This window comes from Somniosus microcephalus, unplaced genomic scaffold (genome assembly GCF_052327205.1).
Source record: "Somniosus microcephalus isolate GS21.2 unplaced genomic scaffold, FLI_Smic_1.0 scaffold622, whole genome shotgun sequence".
Taxonomy (NCBI): domain Eukaryota; kingdom Metazoa; phylum Chordata; class Chondrichthyes; order Squaliformes; family Somniosidae; genus Somniosus; species Somniosus microcephalus.
Window position 1 is genome coordinate 65,001 of NW_028225809.1, and position 20,000 is coordinate 85,000.

The window sequence follows — 20,000 nt, forward strand, 5'->3', positions numbered from 1 at the left end:
TATATTGCCGGACTGGCCCCTGGCGAGTTGGGCAAAGTGTCGCAGTCCGGCAGCGGGTAACAGGCCAGCGGGTAACAGGCAGCTTATCGGTGATAACTTCGGGAAGGAAAGTCCGATCCGGTCGGGGTCAACTGCTACTGAACGGGGTGGTGGGGCCGCACAGACCAGTAGCGGGCTTGTGTAGCTGCCTCTTGGCCCGGCCGAGGTACAGCCGTTGGCTGGAGACCGCTTTCCGACTGGTGAGCGGGTGCCGCGGGGACCCACCTTGACGCGCCGGCTGTCCGAGCAAGCCAGGGGCAAGGGGCATCCAGTGGTACCAGAACGGAGTCGGTCCGGCACCGGGAAGTCGGGTGCCCGTCGCTCCGAATCGAGCCCGGGGTTTTCGTGCGTGTAACTGGGCGGGCGTTTGGACCCGGTTGTCCGGGAGCGGGTCCCCAACGGCGGGAGATTGCCTGGGTTTGGCCGGCCGGCAGTCGAACGCCTCTGGCTCCGAACTCCCGTGTCCGATTTCGATCTGGGAGGGCTCGTTGGAAAGCCCCGACGCTGGCGCACAATATATTATCGGACTGGACCCCGGCAAGTTCGGGGAAGTGTCACAGTCCCGTTCCGGCTGCCGCCCCGTCGGTCAGCGGCAGCTTATCGGGGATAACTTCGGGACGGAAAGTCCGATCCGGTCGGGGTGAACTGCGACTGAACGGGGTGGCGGGGCCGCACAGACCAGTAGCGGGCTTGTGTAGCTGCCTCTTGGCCCGGCCGAGGTACAGCCGTTGGCTGGAGACCGCTTTCCGACTGCTGAGCCGGTGCCGCGGGGATCCACCTTGACGCGCCGGCTGTACTAGCAAGCCAGGGGCAAGGGGCATCCAGTGGTACCGGAACGGAGTCGGTCCGACACCGGGAAGCCGGGTGCCCGTCGCTCCGAATCGAGCCCGGTGTTTTCGTGCGTGTAACTGGGCGGGCGTTTGGACCCGGTTGTCCGGGAGCGTGTCCGCAACGGCGGGAGGTTGCCTGAGTTTGGCCGGCCGGCAGTCGAACGCCTTTCGCTCCGGAATCCCGTGTCCGATTTCGGTCAGGGAGGGCTCGTTGGAAAGCCCCGGCGATCGCGCACACTATATTGTCGGACTGGATCCCGGCAAGTTCGGGAAAGTGTCGCCGACCCGTACCGGCTGCCGCCCCGTCGGTCAGCGGCAGCTTATCGGGGATAACTTCGGGAAGGAAAGTCCGATCCGGGCGGGGTCAACTGCCACTGAACGGGGTGGCGGGCCCGCACAGACCAGTACCTGGCTTGTGTAGCTGCCCCTTTCCCCGGCCGAGGTACAGCCGTTGGCTGGAGACCGCTTTCCGACTGCTGAGCCGGAGCCGCGGTGGCCCACCTTGACGCGCCGGCTGTCCTAGCAAGCCAGGGGCAAGGGGCATCCAAGGGTCCCGGAACGGAGTCGGTCCAACACCGGGAAGCCGGGTGCCCGTCGCTCCGAATCGAGCCCGGGGTTTACGTGCGTGTAACGGGGCGGCCGTTTGGACCCGGGTGTCCGGGAGCGGGTCCGCAACGGCGGGAGGTTGCCTGAGTTTGGCCGGCCGGCAGTCGAACGCCTTTCGCTCCGGACTCCCTTGTCCGATTTCGGCCAGGGAGGGCTCGTTGGAAAGCCCCGGCGTTGGCGCACACTATATTATCGGACTGGATCCCGGCAAGGTCGGGAAAGTGTCGCCGACCCGTACCGGCTGCCGCCCCGTCGGTCAGCGGCAGCGTATCGGGGACAACTTCGGGAAGGAAAGTCCGATCCGGGCGGGGTCAACTGCCACCGAACGGAGTGGCGGGCCCGCACAGAGCAGTACCTGTCTTGTGTAGCTGCCCCTTTCCCCGGCCGAGGTACAGCCGTTGGCTGGAGACCGCTTTCCGACTGCTGAGCCGGAGCCGCGGGGGCCCACCTTGAGGCGCCGGCTGTCCTAGCAAGCCAGGGGCAAGGGGCATCCAGTGGTTCCGGAACGGAGTCGGTCCGACACCGGGAAGCCGGGTGCCCGTCGCTCCGAATGGAGCCCGGTGTTTTCGTGCGTGTAACAAGGCGGGCGTTTGGACACGGTTGTCCGGGAGCGGGTCCGCAACGGCGGGAGGATGCCTGAGTTTGGCCGGCCGGCAGTCGAACGCCTTTGCCTCCGGACTTCCGTGTCCGATTTCGGCCAGGGAGGGCTCGTTGGAAGGCCCCGGCACTGGCGCACACTATATTATCGGCCTGGACCCCGGCAAGTTCGGGAAAGTGTCGCAGTCCCGTAGCGGCTGCCGCCCCGCCGGTCAGCGGCAGCTTATCGGGGATAACTTCGGGATGGAAAGTCCGATGCGGTCGGGGTCAACTGACGCTGAACGGGGTGGCGGGGCCGCACAGACCAGTAGCGGGCATGTGTAGCTGCCTCTTGGCCCGGCCGAGGTACAGCCGTTGGCTGGAGACCGCTTTCCGACTGCTGAGCCGGAGCCGCGGTGGCCCACCTTGACGCGCCGGCTGTCCTAGCAAGCCAGGGGCAAGGGGCATCCAAGGGTACCGGAACGGAGTCGGTCCGACACCGGGAAGCCGGGTGCCCGTCGCTCCGAATCGAGGCAGGTGTTTTCGTGCGTGTAACTAGGCGGGCGTTTGGACCCGGTTGTCCTGGAGCGGGTCCGCAACGACGGGAGATTGCCTGTGTTTGGCCGGCCGGCAGTCGAACGCCTATCGCTCTGGACTCCCGTGTCCGATTTCGGTCAGGGAGGGCTCGTTGGAAAGCCGCGGCGCTGGCGCACACTATATTATCGGCCTGGACCCCGGCAAGTTCGGCAAAGTGTCGCCATCCCGCAGCGGCTGACGGGCCGCCGGTCAGCGGCAGCTTATCGGGCATAACTTCGGGAGGGAAAGTCCGATCCGGTCCGGATCAACGGCAGCCGAACGGGGTGGCGGGCCCGCACAGACCAGTGCCTGGCTTGTGTAGCTGCCCCTTTCCCCGGCCGAGGTACAGCCGTTGGCTGGAGACCACTTTCCGACCACTGAGACGGCGGGGCGGGGGGCGGCCTGCACGCGCCGGCTGCCAGAGCAAGCCAGGGGCAAGGGGCATCCAACGGTATCTGAACGGAGTCGGTCCGACACCGGGAAGCCGGGTGCCCGTCGCTCCGAATCGAGCCTGGGGTGTACGTGTGTTTAACTAGGCGGGCGTTTGGACCCGGTTGCCCGGCACCAGTCGAACGCCTGTCGCTCCCGACTCCCGTGTCCGATTTCGTTCGGGGATGGCTCGTTGGAAAGCCCCGGCTCCGGCGCACACTATATTGCCGAAGTGGCCCCGGGCGAGTTCGGGAAAGTGTCGCCGTCCCGCAGCGGCTGACGGGCCGTCGGTCAGCGGCAGCTTATCGGGGATAACGTCGGGAAGGAAAGTCCGATCCGGTCGGGGACAACGGCAGCTGAACGGGGTGGCGGGGCCGCACAGAGCAGTACCTCGCTTGTGTAGCTGCCCCTTTCCGCGGCCGAGGTACAGCCGTTGGCTGGAGACCGCTTTCCGACCACTGAGACGGCGGGGCAGGGGGCGGCCTGCACGCGCCGGCTGCCAGAGCAAGCCAGGGGCAAGGGGCATCCAACGGTATCTGAACGGAGTCGGTCCGACACCGAGAAGCCGGGTGCCCGTCGCTCCGAAGCGAGACCGGGGTTTTTCGTGTGTAACGTGGCGGGCCTTTGGACCCGGTTGGCCGGGCGGCAGTGGAACACACACAGACACTCGCATACACTGAGAGAGACAGAGAGAAGATAGAGATACACAGAGTGAGAAAGACAAAGTCAACTCAGTAACTGAAATGTGAAAACTGACAACTGGGAAACCAAAAGTCAGAGTGGCAAATGATGAACCAAGGTGGCAAATGATTAACTGAAAACTTGTCATTCACATTTGGGACGGAATTCAGGATGGGAATGTATTCGGCCGCCTTACCGGGGCTTGGGGTGCTGCTTTCCCGCTTGTGGAACCGAGTTGGGGTCGTCAAATGGCCTGGTGCATTGTTTGAAACACTGGTTAATGAGTTGTCAAGGTCGGAAATCATAGAACATAAGAGCAGCTCATTAACTGAAATTTTGAACATCGACAACTGGTTAACCAAAAGACACAGGGACAAATGAGTAACCAAAGGGCCAACTCATTAACTGAAATTTCAAAGAGGCAACTCATTAACTGTAATTTTGAACATCGACAACTGGTTAACCAAAAGCCAGAGCGACAAATGATTAACCAAGGAGGCAACTCATTAACTGAATTTCGAACATCGACAACTGGTTAACCAAAAGACACAGGGACAAATGATTAACCAAGGAGGCAACTCATTAACTGAAATTTTGAACATCGACAACTGGTTAACCAAAAGCCAGAGCGACAAATGATTAACCAAGGAGGCAACTCATTAACTGAATTTCGAACATCGACAACTGGGTAACCAAGAGTCAGAGCGACAAATGATTAACCAAGGAGGCAACTCATTAACTGAATTTCGAACATCGACAACTGGTTAACCAAAAGACACAGGGACAAATGAGTAACCAAAGGGCCAACTCATTAACTGAAATTTCAAAGAGGCAACTCATTAACTGAAATTTTGAACATCGACAACTGGTTAACCAAAAGCCAGAGCGACAAATGATTAACCAAGGAGGCAACTCATTAACTGAATTTCGAACATCGACAACTGGTTAACCAAATGTCAGAGCGACAAATGAGTAACCAAGGAGGCAACTCATTAACTGAATTTCGAACATCGACAACTGGTTAACCAAGAGTCAGGGCGACAAATGATTAACCAAGGAGGCAACTCATTAACTGAATTTCGAACATCGACAACTGGGTAACCAAAAGACACAGGGACAAATGAGTAACCAAAGGGCCAACTCATTAACTGAAATTTCAAAGAGGCAACTCATTAACTGAAATTTTGAACATCGACAACTGGTTAACCAAATGTCAGAGCGACAAATGAGTAACCAAGCAGGCAACTGATTAACTGAAAACTTGTCATTCACATTTGGGACGGAATTCACGATGGGAATGTATTCGGCCCCCTTACCGGGCCTTGGGGTGCTGCTTTCCCGCTTGTGGAACCGAGTTGGGGTCGTCAAATGGCCTGGTGCATTGTTTGAAACACTGGTTAATGAGTTGTCAAGGTCGGAAATCATAGAACATAAGAGCAGCTCATTAACTGAAATTTTGAACATCGACAACTGGTTAACCAAAAGCCAGAGCGACAAATGATTAACCAAGGAGGCAACTCAGTAACTGAATTTCGAACATCGACAACTGGTAAACCAAAAGACACAGGGACAAATGAGTAACCAAAGGGCCAACTCATTAACTGAAATTTCAAAGAGGCAACTCATTAACTGAAATTTTGAACATCGACAACTGGATAACCAAAAGCCAGAGCGACAAATGATTAACCAAGGAGGCAACTCATTAACTGAATTTCGAACATCGACAACTGGTTAACCAAAAGACACAGGGACAAATGAGTAACCAAAGGGCCAACTCATTAACTGAAATTTCAAAGAGGCAACTCATTAACTGAATTTCGAACATCGACAACTGGTTAACCAAATGTCAGAGCGACAAATGAGTAACCAAGGAGGCAACTCATTAACTGAATTTCGAACATCGACAACTGGTTAACCAAGAGTCAGAGCGACAAATGATTAACCAAGGAGGCAACTCATTAACTGAATTTCGAACATCGACAACTGGGTAACCAAAAGACACAGGGACAAATGAGTAACCAAAGGGCCAACTCATTAACTGAAATTTCAAAGAGGCAACTCATTAACTGAATTTCGAACATCGACAACTGGGTAACCAAGTATCAGAGCGACAAATGATTAACCAAGGAGGCAACTCATTAACTGAATTTCGAACATCGACAACTGGTTAACCAAAAGACACAGGGACAAATGAGTAACCAAAGGGCCAACTCATTAACTGAAATTTCAAAGAGGCAACTCATTAACTGAATTTCGAACATCGACAACTGGTTAACCAAGAGTCAGAGCGACAAATGATTAACCAAGGAGGCAACTCATTAACTGAATTTCGAACATCGACAACTGGTTAACCAAAAGACACAGGGACAAATGAGTAACCAAAGGGCCAACTCATTAACTGAAATTTCAAAGAGGCAACTCATTAACTGAATTTCGAACATCGACAACTGGTTAACCAAGTATCAGAGCGACAAATGAATAACCAAGGAGGCAACTCATTAACTGAATTTCGAACATCGACAACTGGTTAACCAAAAGACACAGGGACAAATGAGTAACCAAAGGGCCAACTCATTAACTGAAATTTCAAAGAGGCAACTCATTAACTGAATTTCGAACATCGACAACTGGATAACCAAATGTCAGAGCGACAAATGAGTAACCAAGCAGGCAACTGATTAACTGAAAACTTGTCATTCACATTTGGGACGGAATTCCGGATGGGAATGTATTCGGCCCCCTTACCGGGGCTTGGGGTGCTGCTTTCCCGCTTGTGGAACCGAGTTGGTGTCGTCAAATGGCCTGGTGCATTGTTTGAAACACTGGTTAATGAGTTGTCAAGGTCGGAAATCATAGAACATAAGAGCAGCTCATTAACTGAAATTTTGAACATCGACAACTGGTTAACCAAAAGCCAGAGCGACAAATGATTAACCAAGGAGGCAACTCATTAACTGAATTTCGAACATCGACAACTGGTTAACCAAATGTCAGAGCGACAAATGAGTAACCAAGCAGGCAACTGATTAACTGAAAACTTGTCATTCACATTTGGGACGGAATTCACGATGGGAATGTATTCGGCCCCCTTACCGGGCCTTGGGGTGCTGCTTTCCCGCTTGTGGAACCGAGTTGGGGTCGTCAAATGGCCTGGTGCATTGTTTGAAACACTGGTTAATGAGTTGTCAAGGTAGGAAATCATAGAACATAAGAGCAGCTCATTAACTGAAATTTTGAACATCGACAACTGGTTAACCAAAAGCCAGAGCGACAAATGATTAACCAAGGAGGCAACTCATTAACTGAATTTCGAACATCGACAACTGGTTAACCAAAAGACACAGGGACAAATGAGTAACCAAAGGGCCAACTCATTAACTGAAATTTCAAAGAGGCAACTCATTAACTGAAATTTTGAACATCGACAACTGGTTAACCAAAAGCCAGAGCGACAAATGATTAACCAAGGAGGCAACTCATTAACTGAATTTCGAACATCGACAACTGGGTAACCAAGAGTCAGAGCGACAAATGATTAACCAAGGAGGCAACTCATTAACTGAATTTCGAACATCGACAACTGGTTAACCAAAAGACACAGGGACAAATGAGTAACCAAAGGGCCAACTCATTAACTGAAATTTCAAAGAGGCAACTCATTAACTGAAATTTTGAACATCGACAACTGGTTAACCAAAAGCCAGAGCGACAAATGATTAACCAAGGAGGCAACTCATTAACTGAATTTCGAACATCGACAACTGGTTAACCAAGAGTCAGAGCGACAAATGATTAACCAAGGAGGCAACTCATTAACTGAATTTCGAACATCGACAACTGGGTAACCAAGAGTCAGAGCGACAAATGATTAACCAAGGAGGCAACTCATTAACTGAAATTTTGAACATCGACAACTGGTTAACCAAATGTCAGAGCGACAAATGAGTAACCAAGCAGGCAACTGATTAACTGAAAACTTGTCATTCACATTTGGGACGGAATTCACGATGGGAATGTATTCGGCCCCCTTACCGGGCCTTGGGGTGCTGCTTTCCCGCTTGTGGAACCGAGTTGGGGTCGTCAAATGGCCTGGTGCATTGTTTGAAACACTGGTTAATGAGTTGTCAAGGTAGGAAATCATAGAACATAAGAGCAGCTCATTAACTGAAATTTTGAACATCGACAACTGGTTAACCAAAAGCCAGAGCGACAAATGATTAACCAAGGAGGCAACTCATTAACTGAATTTCGAACATCGACAACTGGATAACCAAAAGACACAGGGACAAATGAGTAACCAAAGGGCCAACTCATTAACTGAAATTTCAAAGAGGCAACTCATTAACTGAAATTTTGAACATCGACAACTGGTTAACCAAAAGCCAGAGCGACAAATGATTAACCAAGGAGGCAACTCATTAACTGAAATTTTGAACATCGACAACTGGTTAACCAAAAGCCAGAGCGACAAATGATTAACCAAGGAGGCAACTCATTAACTGAATTTCGAACATCGACAACTGGTTAACCAAGAGTCAGAGCGACAAATGATTAACCAAGGAGGCAACTCATTAACTGAATTTCGAACATCGACAACTGGTTAACCAAAAGACACAGGGACAAATGAGTAACCAAAGGGCCAACTCATTAACTGAAATTTCAAAGAGGCAACTCATTAACTGTAATTTTGAACATCGACAACTGGTTAACCAAAAGCCAGAGCGACAAATGATTAACCAAGGAGGCAACTCAGTAACTAAATTTCGAACATCGACAACTGGTTAACCAAGAGTCAGAGCGACAAATGATTAACCAAGGAGGCAACTCAGTAACTGAATTTCGAACATCGACAACTGGGTAACCAAGAGTCAGAGCGACAAATGATTAACCAAGGAGGCAACTCATTAACTGAATTTCGAACATCGACAACTGGATAACCAAAAGACACAGGGACAAATGAGTAACCAAAGGGCCAACTCATTAACTGAAATTTCAAAGAGGCAACTCAGTAACTGAAATTTTGAACATCGACAACTGGTTAACCAAAAGCCAGAGCGACAAATGATTAACCAAGGAGGCAACTCAGTAACTGAATTTCGAACATCGACAACTGGTTAACCAAATGTCAGAGCGACAAATGATTAACCAAGGAGGCAACTCATTAACTGAATTTCGAACATCGACAACTGGTTAACCAAGAGTCAGAGCGACAAATGAGTAACCAAGGAGGCAACTCAATAACTGAATTTCGAACATCGACAACTGGTCAACCAAAAGACACAGGGACAAATGAGTAACCAAAGGGCCAACTCATTAACTGAAATTTCAAAGAGGCAACTCATTAACTGAAATTTTGAACATCGACAACTGGTTAACCAAAAGCCAGAGCGACAAATGATTAACCAAGGAGGCAACTCATTAACTGAATTTCGAACATCGACAACTGGTTAACCAAGAGTCAGAGCGACAAATGATTAACCAAGGAGGCAACTCATTAACTGAATTTCGAACATCGACAACTGGGTAACCAAGAGTCAGAGCGACAAATGATTAACCAAGGAGGCAACTCATTAACTGAATTTCGAACATCGACAACTGATTAACCAAAAGACACAGGGACAAATGAGTAACCAAAGGGCCAACTCATTAACTGAAATTTCAAAGAGGCTACTCATTAACTGAAATTTGAACATCGACAACTGGGTAACCAAATGTCAGAGCGACAAATGATTAACCAAGCAGGCAACTGATTAACTGAAAACTTGTCATTCACATTTGGGACGGAATTCACGATGGGAATGTATTCGGCCCCCTTACCGGGCCTTGGGGTGCTGCTTTCCCGCTTGTGGAACCGAGTTGGGGTCGTCAAATGGCCTGGTGCATTGTTTGAAACACTGGTTAATGAGTTGTCAAGGTAGGAAATCATAGAACATAAGAGCAGCTCATTAACTGAAATTTTGAACATCGACAACTGGTTAACCAAAAGCCAGAGCGACAAATGATTAACCAAGGAGGCAACTCATTAACTGAATTTCGAACATCGACAACTGGATAACCAAAAGACACAGGGACAAATGAGTAACCAAAGGGCCAACTCATTAACTGAAATTTCAAAGAGGCAACTCATTAACTGAAATTTTGAACATCGACAACTGGTTAACCAAAAGCCAGAGCGACAAATGATTAACCAAGGAGGCAACTCATTAACTGAATTTCGAACATCGACAACTGGTTAACCAAATGTCAGAGCGACAAATGATTAACCAAGGAGGCAACTCATTAACTGAAATTCGAACATCGACAACTGGGTAACCAAAAGACACAGGGACAAATGAGTAACCAAAGGGCCAACTCATTAACTGAAATTTCAAAGAGGCAACTCATTAACTGAAATTTTGAACATCGACAACTGGTTAACCAAATGTCAGAGCGACAAATGAGTAACCAAGCAGGCAACTGATTAACTGAAAACTTGTCATTCACATTTGGGACGGAATTCACGATGGGAATGTATTCGGCCCCCTTACCGGGCCTTGGGGTGCTGCTTTCCCGCTTGTGGAACCGAGTTGGGGTCGTCAAATGGCCTGGTGCATTGTTTGAAACACTGGTTAATGAGTTGTCAAGGTCGGAAATCATAGAACATAAGAGCAGCTCATTAACTGAAATTTTGAACATCGACAACTGGTTAACCAAAAGCCAGAGCGACAAATGAGTAACCAAGGAGGCAACTCATTAACTGAATTTCGAACATCGACAACTGGATAACCAAAAGACACAGGGACAAATGAGTAACCAAAGGGCCAACTCATTAACTGAAATTTCAAAGAGGCAACTCATTAACTGAAATTTTGAACATCGACAACTGGTTAACCAAAAGCCAGAGCGACAAATGATTAACCAAGGAGGCAACTCATTAACTGAATTTCGAACGTCGACAACTGGTTAACCAAGAGTCAGAGCGACAAATGAGTAACCAAGGAGGCAACTCAATAACTGAATTTCGAACATCGACAACTGGTTAACCAAGAGTCAGAGCGACAAATGATTAACCAAGGAGGCAACTCATGAACTGAATTTCGAACATCGACAACTGGTTAACCAAAAGACACAGGGACAAATGAGTAACCAAAGGGCCAACTCATTAACTGAAATTTCAAAGAGGCAACTCATTAACTGAAATTTTGAACATCGACAACTGGTTAACCAAAAGCCAGAGCGACAAATGATTCACCAAGGAGGCAACTCATTAACTGAATTTCGAACATCGACAACTGGTTAACCAAATGTCAGAGCGACAAATGATTAACCAAGGAGGCAACTCAGTAACTGAAATTCGAACATCGACAACTGGTTAACCAAGAGTCAGGGCGACAAATGATTAACCAAGGAGGCAACTCATTAACTGAATTTCGAACATCGACAACTGGGTAACCAAAAGACACAGGGACAAATGAGTAACCAAAGGGCCAACTCATTAACTGAAATTTCAAAGAGGCAACTCATTAACTGAAATTTTGAACATCGACAACTGGTTAACCAAATGTCAGAGCGACAAATGAGTAACCAAGCAGGCAACTGATTAACTGAAAACTTGTCATTCACATTTGGGACGGAATTCACGATGGGAATGTATTCGGCCCCCTTACCGGGCCTTGGGGTGCTGCTTTCCCGCTTGTGGAACCGAGTTGGGGTCGTCAAATGGCCTGGTGCATTGTTTGAAACACTGGTTAATGAGTTGTCAAGGTAGGAAATCATAGAACATAAGAGCAGCTCATTAACTGAAATTTTGAACATCGACAACTGGTTAACCAAAAGCCAGAGCGACAAATGATTAACCAAGGAGGCAACTCATTAACTGAATTTCGAACATCGACAACTGGTTAACCAAAAGACACAGGGACAAATGAGTAACCAAAGGGCCAACTCATTAACTGAAATTTCAAAGAGGCAACTCATTAACTGAAATTTTGAACATCGACAACTGGTTAACCAAAAGCCAGAGCGACAAATGATTAACCAAGGAGGCAACTCATTAACTGAATTTCGAACATCGACAACTGGGTAACCAAGAGTCAGAGCGACAAATGATTAACCAAGGAGGCAACTCATTAACTGAATTTCGAACATCGACAACTGGTTAACCAAAAGACACAGGGACAAATGAGTAACCAAAGGGCCAACTCATTAACTGAAATTTCAAAGAGGCAACTCATTAACTGAAATTTTGAACATCGACAACTGGTTAACCAAAAGCCAGAGCGACAAATGATTAACCAAGGAGGCAACTCATTAACTGAATTTCGAACATCGACAACTGGTTAACCAAGAGTCAGAGCGACAAATGATTAACCAAGGAGGCAACTCATTAACTGAATTTCGAACATCGACAACTGGGTAACCAAGAGTCAGAGCGACAAATGATTAACCAAGGAGGCAACTCATTAACTGAAATTTTGAACATCGACAACTGGTTAACCAAATGTCAGAGCGACAAATGAGTAACCAAGCAGGCAACTGATTAACTGAAAACTTGTCATTCACATTTGGGACGGAATTCACGATGGGAATGTATTCGGCCCCCTTACCGGGCCTTGGGGTGCTGCTTTCCCGCTTGTGGAACCGAGTTGGGGTCGTCAAATGGCCTGGTGCATTGTTTGAAACACTGGTTAATGAGTTGTCAAGGTCGGAAATCATAGAACATAAGAGCAGCTCATTAACTGAAATTTTGAACATCGACAACTGGTTAACCAAAAGCCAGAGCGACAAATGATTAACCAAGGAGGCAACTCATTAACTGAATTTCGAACATCGACAACTGGTTAACCAAAAGACACAGGGACAAATGAGTAACCAAAGGGCCAACTCATTAACTGAAATTTCAAAGAGGCAACTCATTAACTGAAATTTTGAACATCGACAACTGGATAACCAAAAGCCAGAGCGACAAATGATTAACCAAGGAGGCAACTCATTAACTGAATTTCGAACATCGACAACTGGATAACCAAATGTCAGAGCGACAAATGATTAACCAAGGAGGCAACTCATTAACTGAATTTCGAACATCGACAACTGGTTAACCAAGAGTCAGGGCGACAAATGATTAACCAAGGAGGCAACTCATTAACTGAATTTCGAACATCGACAACTGGGTAACCAAAAGACACAGGGACAAATGAGTAACCAAAGGGCCAACTCATTAACTGAAATTTCAAAGAGGCAACTCATTAACTGAAATTTTGAACATCGACAACTGGTTAACCAAATGTCAGAGCGACAAATGAGTAACCAAGCAGGCAACTGATTAACTGAAAACTTGTCATTCACATTTGGGACGGAATTCACGATGGGAATGTATTCGGCCCCCTTACCGGGCCTTGGGGTGCTGCTTTCCCGCTTGTGGAACTGAGTTGGGGTCGTCAAATGGCCTGGTGCATTGTTTGAAACACTGGTTAATGAGTTGTCAAGGTCGGAAATCATAGAACATAAGAGCAGCTCATTAACTGAAATTTTGAACATCGACAACTGGTTAACCAAAAGCCAGAGCGACAAATGATTAACCAAGGAGGCAACTCATTAACTGAATTTCGAACATCGACAACTGGTTAACCAAAAGACACAGGGACAAATGAGTAACCAAAGGGCCAACTCATTAACTGAAATTTCAAAGAGGCAACTCATTAACTGAAATTTTGAACATCGACAACTGGTTAACCAAAAGCCAGAGCGACAAATGATTAACCAAGGAGGCAACTCATTAACTGAATTTCGAACATCGACAACTGGTTAACCAAATGTCAGAGCGACAAATGATAAACCAAGGAGGCAACTCATTAACTGAATTTCGAACATCGACAACTGGTTAACCAAGAGTCAGAGCGACAAATGATTAACCAAGGAGGCAACTCATTAACTGAATTTCGAACATCGACAACTGGTTAACCAAAAGACACAGGGACAAATGAGTAACCAAAGGGCCAACTCATTAACTGAAATTTCAAAGAGGCAACTCATTAACTGAAATTTTGAACATCGACAACTGGATAACCAAAAGCCAGAGCGACAAATGATTAACCAAGGAGGCAACTCATTAACTGAATTTCGAACATCGACAACTGGGTAACCAAAAGACACAGGGACAAATGAGTAACCAAAGGGCCAACTCATTAACTGAAATTTCAAAGAGGCAACTCAATAACTGAAATTTTGAACATCGACAACTGGTTAACCAAATGTCAGAGCGACAAATGAGTAACCAAGCAGGCAACTGATTAACTGAAAACTTGTCATTCACATTTGGGACGGAATTCACGATGGGAATGTATTCGGCCCCCTTACCGGGGCTTGGGGTGCTGCTTTCCCGCTTGTGGAACCGAGTTGGTGTCGTCAAATGGCCTGGTGCATTGTTTGATACATTGGTTAATGAGTTGTCAAGGTCGGAAATCATAGAACATAAGAGCAGCTCATTAACTGAAATTTTGAACATCGACAACTGGTTAACCAAGAGTCAGAGCGACAAATGATTAACCAAGGAGGCAACTCAGTAACTGAATTTCGAACATCGACAACTGGTTAACCAAAAGACACAGGGCCAAATGAGTAACCAAAGGGCCAACTCATTAACTGGAATTTCAAAGAGGCAACTCATTAACTGAAATTTGAACATCGACAACTGGATAACCAAATGTCAGAGCGACAAATGATTAACCAAGGAGGCAACTCATTAACTGAAATTTTAAAATTGACAACTGGATAACCAAAAGTGGGAACTCATGCTTCGGACGGGCTTACATACGGCAGGCTGACGCCCGGCAGAGGCCCGGGCTTCGCCTCCCTTGCGTAAGCGACCGTCTCCGAATCGATTAAAGGCGTAAAATCGGAGTTCAGAGCGGGAAAAAATTTTCCCGAAAACGGCCGGAAAAAAAAAATGTCTCCTTTTCCGCCGAGCAGGGTGGCATTCGAACGGGCACGGGAAGCCGCGTCTAACGGTGTAAAAACGGCTTGGCTCCGACGCGGGAGTGCGGAGATATGGCCGTTCAAAGTTGTACTGGAAGTCCGGAAGGAGAAAAATTTGACTGCCTGTAGCCGAAAAAAGTTCCAGCGGTCGGTCACAAAAGTCAAATCCGTCCCGCTGATTTGACACTTGTCATTTCTGGCAGGGGGGATTGGCGGGGTACCTGGAGAATGGTAGGAGGTGGTTTTTCGAGACTTTATCTGTTTTCCAGATTACTGTCTAGGGCCTCCAGGTCTGCAGAGACCGACCCGGGCTGCCGTCCAACCGACTTTTAACCCTTTTTGGGTGGAAATTTATTTCCATTTTTAACCAATTTTCGGGTTTTTGGTCGGGCTTAAAAACGGCAGCCTGACGCCCGGCAGAGGCCGGGGCTTCGGCTCCCTTGCGTAAGGGACCGTATACGAAACGATTAAAGCCGAAAAATCCGAGTTCAGAGCGGGAAATTTTTTTCCCGAAATCGGCCGCAAAATAAAAAAATTCTCCTTTTCCGCCGAGCAGGGCGGCATTCGAACGGGCACGGGAAGCCGCGTCTAACGGTGTAAAAACGGCTTGGCTCCGACGCGGGAGTGCGGAGATATGGCCGTTCAAAGTTGTACTGGAAGTCCGGAAGGAGAAAAATTTGACTGCCTGTAGCCGAAAAAAGTTCCAGCGGTCGGTCACAAAAGTCAAATCCGTCCCGCTGATTTGACACTTGTCATTTCTGGCAGGGGGGATTGGCGGGGTACCTGGAGAATGGTAGGAGGTGGTTTCTCGAGACTTTGTCTGTTTTCCAGATTACTGTCTAGGGCCTCCAGGTCTGCAGAGACCGACCAGGGCTGCCGTCCAACCGACTTTTAACCCTTTTTGGGTGGAAATTTATTTCCATTTTTAACCAATTTTCGGGTTTTTGGTCGGGCTTAAAAAACGGCAGCCTGACGCCTGGCAGAGGCCGGGGCTTCGGCTCCCCTTGCGTAAGGGACCGTATTCGACCCGATTAAGCCCCGAAAATGGATCCAAATGTCGGCCGACCAAGTAAGCTTGCTGGGGAGAGAGACTAAGTGCCGGGCTGGGCACCTCATTAACCAGTGAAAAGTTTTGGCTGCTGGAGAGACTAAGTCCCAGCCTGGGCACATCATTAACCATAAATGAAAAAGGCGAGGCCGAGTCTGGTGCATGGCTAACTGATTAACCAAATTGGCAAGGCCCGGGCTGAAAGTGAATGAGCGACCCGTGGCCAGGGGGCTGGAATGCGGGAGAGAATCCAACCCCCAAAATATGGAAGTCCGATGAGAAAATATTCGGCCGCCTTTTGCGGGCCTCGGGTGTTGCTTCCCGGCCTGGGAAAGTGAGTTGCTCCCGGCAAATTGACATGTGCATTTTTTGATTTCGAGACATGATTAACCAAATCACGGAAGTCCGGTGAGAAAAGATTCGGCCGCTTCACGCCGGCCTCGGGTGATGCTTTCCGGCTTGGGAAAGTGAGTTGCTACCGCCAAATTGACATGTGTCATTTCTGGCAAGTGTCTCAGGACATAGTTTATGAGTTGCAGCTTGGGAAATCATTAACCTAGTCGGAAGTCCCGATGAAGAAAAAAAAAAGTGCCATTTGCGGCGATTTGGGTGCTCCTGGTCGGATAGAGGTGGCCGTTTGACCCGCTGATTTGACACTTGTCATTTCTGGCAGGGGGGGTTGGCGGGGTGCCCGGAGATTTTCGGGAACACGATTTTCAGAACAAAATTCACTCAGCGGGAGCACTTTGAAAATGCCCGAAAAGTGTTACTTTGCTAAAAGGCTCATTTTATCAATATAGAGACCTTTCAAAGAGTATTGGAAAGTCATATTAAAATGGTTTTGTGGCTTTTATGACTTAATGACAAAAAACTCTAAGTGTGAATCTGAAATCGTAGACAGACAGCAGAAACATATAAATAATTCCAGCGTCTAAGTTTCATTTGCTGTCTGTCACACAGGTGCCTCTGAACCGGTCAGGGCCTGTGACCCCACTGAGCTTGTGTTTTATGGCTTATGCACACGCAGTGTTTGCACCAAGTTCCCCTGTGTTGTGCGCTCAGTGGGCCCGTCCAAGACAGCAGAAACAAGACGTACATGCCAGCGTCTTTAAAGTTTCATTTGTTGTCTTGTCACACAGGTGCCTCTGAACGGGTCAGGGCCTGTGACCCCACTGAGTTGTTTACTGGGGCTAATGCACAAGCAGTGTTTTGTCAGATCCCACTGTGTTGTGCGCTCAGTGGGTCCGTCTAAAATGACAAGACAGCAGAAACATTCCAGCGAGTTTCATTTGTTGTCTTGTCACACAGGTGCCTCTGAACGGGTCAGGGCCTGTGACCCCACTGAGTTGTTTACTGGGGCTAACGCACAAGCAGTGTTTGTCAGAGAGTTCCACTGTGTTGTGCGCTCAGTGGGTCCATCTAAAATGACAAGACAGCAGAAACATTCCAGCGAGTTTCATTTGTTGTCTTGTCACACAGGTGCCTCTGAACGGGTCAGGGCCTGTGACCCCACTGAGTTGTTTACTGGGGCTAACGCACAAGCAGTGTTTGTCAGAGAGTTCCACTGTGTTGTGCGCTCAGTGGGTCCGTCTAAAATGACAAGACAGCAGAAACATTCCAGCGAGTTTCATTTGTTGTCTTGTCACACAGGTGCCTCTGAACGGGTCAGGGCCTGTGACCCCACTGAGTTGTTTACTGGGGCTAACGCACAAGCAGTGTTTGTCAGAGAGTTCCACTGTGTTGTGCGCTCAGTGGGTCCGTCTAAAATGACAAGACAGCAGAAACATTCCAGCGAGTTCCATTTGTTGTCTTGTCACACAGGTGCCTCTGAGCGGGTCAGGGCCTGTGACCCCATTGAGCTTTGTGAGCAACGTATGCACACGCAGTGTTTGCAACGAGATTCCCCTGTGTCGTGCGCTCAGTGGGCCCGTACGACCGATTTGGTGACTCGCGTCCGTAGTGGGAGTCCCCGGGTCGGCCCAGTATAGAGAGAGGCTGGTGTTCAGGCTATTTCAGGGTTTCCTCTCGTTTCTGTCGCTGGTGACAAGACGGGCATGCACACGGCGAGTCAGAGAGAGGGTGTCGGCGCAGCTCCCGGTGTTTTCTTCCTTGGCCGCGCCCTTCTCTTTGTCCTTGAAACTCTTTCGCGTGAGTCCGAGACGTCCTGTGATTCTCAGTGGTCCTATTCAGGCAGCGGAGCGGGTGTCCGCGTCTTGTGCACGAAATCTTGTGTGCTCAGTGCGTCCCGTTCTGCTAGCTGAAGACGCTATTTCTCTGGCAAATTTCAGCAAAGAAACGCGCACGCAGACAGACACACGCACGCGTGGTGTAGGTTGTTGTTGTGTGAGTGGTTTTTCTTGCCTTGACGGTTACCGGTTGCAAACACAATTAAGTTGAACCCGGCACCAACCTCTCTGTGGTGGGGAGGCCATGTGCCCAGCAAGACAAAGCGATTGTTGGTGGTGGTGGTGGTGATGGTGGTGGTGGCTAATAAAGAAAGGTCGTATTTCGCTAGCTTTACCCCGAGCGTGTTCTCGCGACTTGGTTGGTCTTCCGTCCTGACGGTGGTTCCGCGCGCGTGCGCGAGCTCAGCCTGATGCAAAAACACCAAAAAACCCTTCTGTGCCTCACACAAAGTGGTGTGCTAATGGTCCGAGTTGTGTCGTTTGCATCGTATTGGACGGTCGGCCTGGTCGCGAGCCCGGCAAGGTGGGCTTTCGTTGTGTCGGCTTTTTTTGTACTGTTACACACGCACACACACCAGCAGGAGAGCTTCCCGGGGTTTGCTTCTTGCATCTGCCCGGAGCCATGGTCGGCCGCGTCCGGCGCCTCTTGCGCGGGCGAGAGGTTACATTCCAAACAAAAACTCGCCGAACTCGCACGAACAGGCAAAACAGTTGCACCGGTCCGGGATAGCAAACGAGTTTAGATCGGTCAGAGAGCCCGAGTTGGAGGAGTTGGGGTGGAATTTGAACGGTGCACCGAGAAGGTGATGTGTGTGTGTGCGCACGGCAGTTGGTTTCGGTCGGCTTGAGACAGGGACGGCCCTGGCACGCTTGGGTGGTTCTTCGTTCAGCATGGACTTTTGCGGTTCAATGACAGGCAGAGAAAAAAAGAGAAGATGGCGAGATGGGGAGGTGTCCTGGCTTGACTTTGATGCAACAAAAAGCCTGGCCCTCTTTGCTTTTCTAATTCTGCTGCCTACTGACGCCTCCGCCTCATGTCTTTGCTGTTCGTTGGCTTCCCCCTGTGTGACCTTGGCCTGCGGCCCTTCTTTCGACTTCCGTCTCTTCCAGTCTCGTGCATCATCTCTTATCTTGTGCCGAGCCTATCTCTCAACCTCTCTCTCTCTCTCACACGCAAGCTCTGCTGCTCCCCTCTTCTCGTCCGGATCGGACAACAATGGACTTTGCCACCGTCTTGCAAGCATTAACACCGCAGTCGAATTGAAGGGAGCTTCTGCGGGCTCGCGTGCTGCCTGGCGGCTCGTCGTCGGGACCTCGGCGAACGGCCACTGTGAGCTCTGCTGGGATTTGAACCGGTGATGCAGGCCCGGCTTTCTTTTCCCCCCGTAGTGCAACTTTGGTCGATCTAGTCACTCTCCCTTTACCGGTACAGGGTACCTAGACGCTTCTCCACTCTGGCTCCCGCGAGCTGTTTGGGGGGCGGCGGTTTAAAGACTCGAGTGTCTGTTTGTCGGTGTCGAGAGCTTGTTAGCAGCCAGCAGCAAGCAAGCAAGCAAGCAGCAGCAGCAGCAGCCAAGTTGAACGTTCGAGAGAATGTACCTGCCCGTCCACACGGATTTCTACCCCCCACAGTGGGGTGTTTTCACGCGGTCGGCTTGTACCCCACTCAGTTCGTTTTTCTGGCCTTGTTGTCTACTGTCATGTTTGTTTGTCTTGTCTGTCTGCCTGTCACTCTCTCTCTTCTCCCGGCAATCGGTGGCAGCAGAGACCCTGCCTCTGTTGGCCGTGGTGCGTGTCGGACGGTGGGCTCAGGCGTTTGACCCCGATGCGTGTCGCCTCGCGAGCGCCCTGACAACAAAATCTCGGTGAAACCCTTGTCATTTGATGATCGACTGATACACACCTCCGGGCCGTGCCAAGGATGGGGCTTCTACCAACCCTCTATGCGTGGGCATAGAGGGAGAGAAGCGTTGGGCGGTCCGGGCTTGGGACCCTCCGGGGAACAAAACACCAAGCCGAAAAAAACGCACAACTCTTAGCGGTGGATCACTCGGCTTGTGCGTCGATGAAGAA

General features: G+C 49.3%; 1 non-coding gene across 1 annotated transcript in view; it reads left to right on the plus strand.

Annotated features, from left to right (window-relative positions):
• The first annotated feature begins 19,957 nt into the window (after window positions 1–19,957).
• The window catches only part of LOC147081249 (5.8S ribosomal RNA), a 154-nt gene continuing 111 nt past the window's right edge, over window positions 19,958–20,000 (plus strand). The window contains exon 1 of the ribosomal RNA XR_015076772.1: window positions 19,958–20,000. This exon is cut by the window's right edge and continues 111 nt beyond it. This is a non-coding gene — a ribosomal RNA (5.8S ribosomal RNA).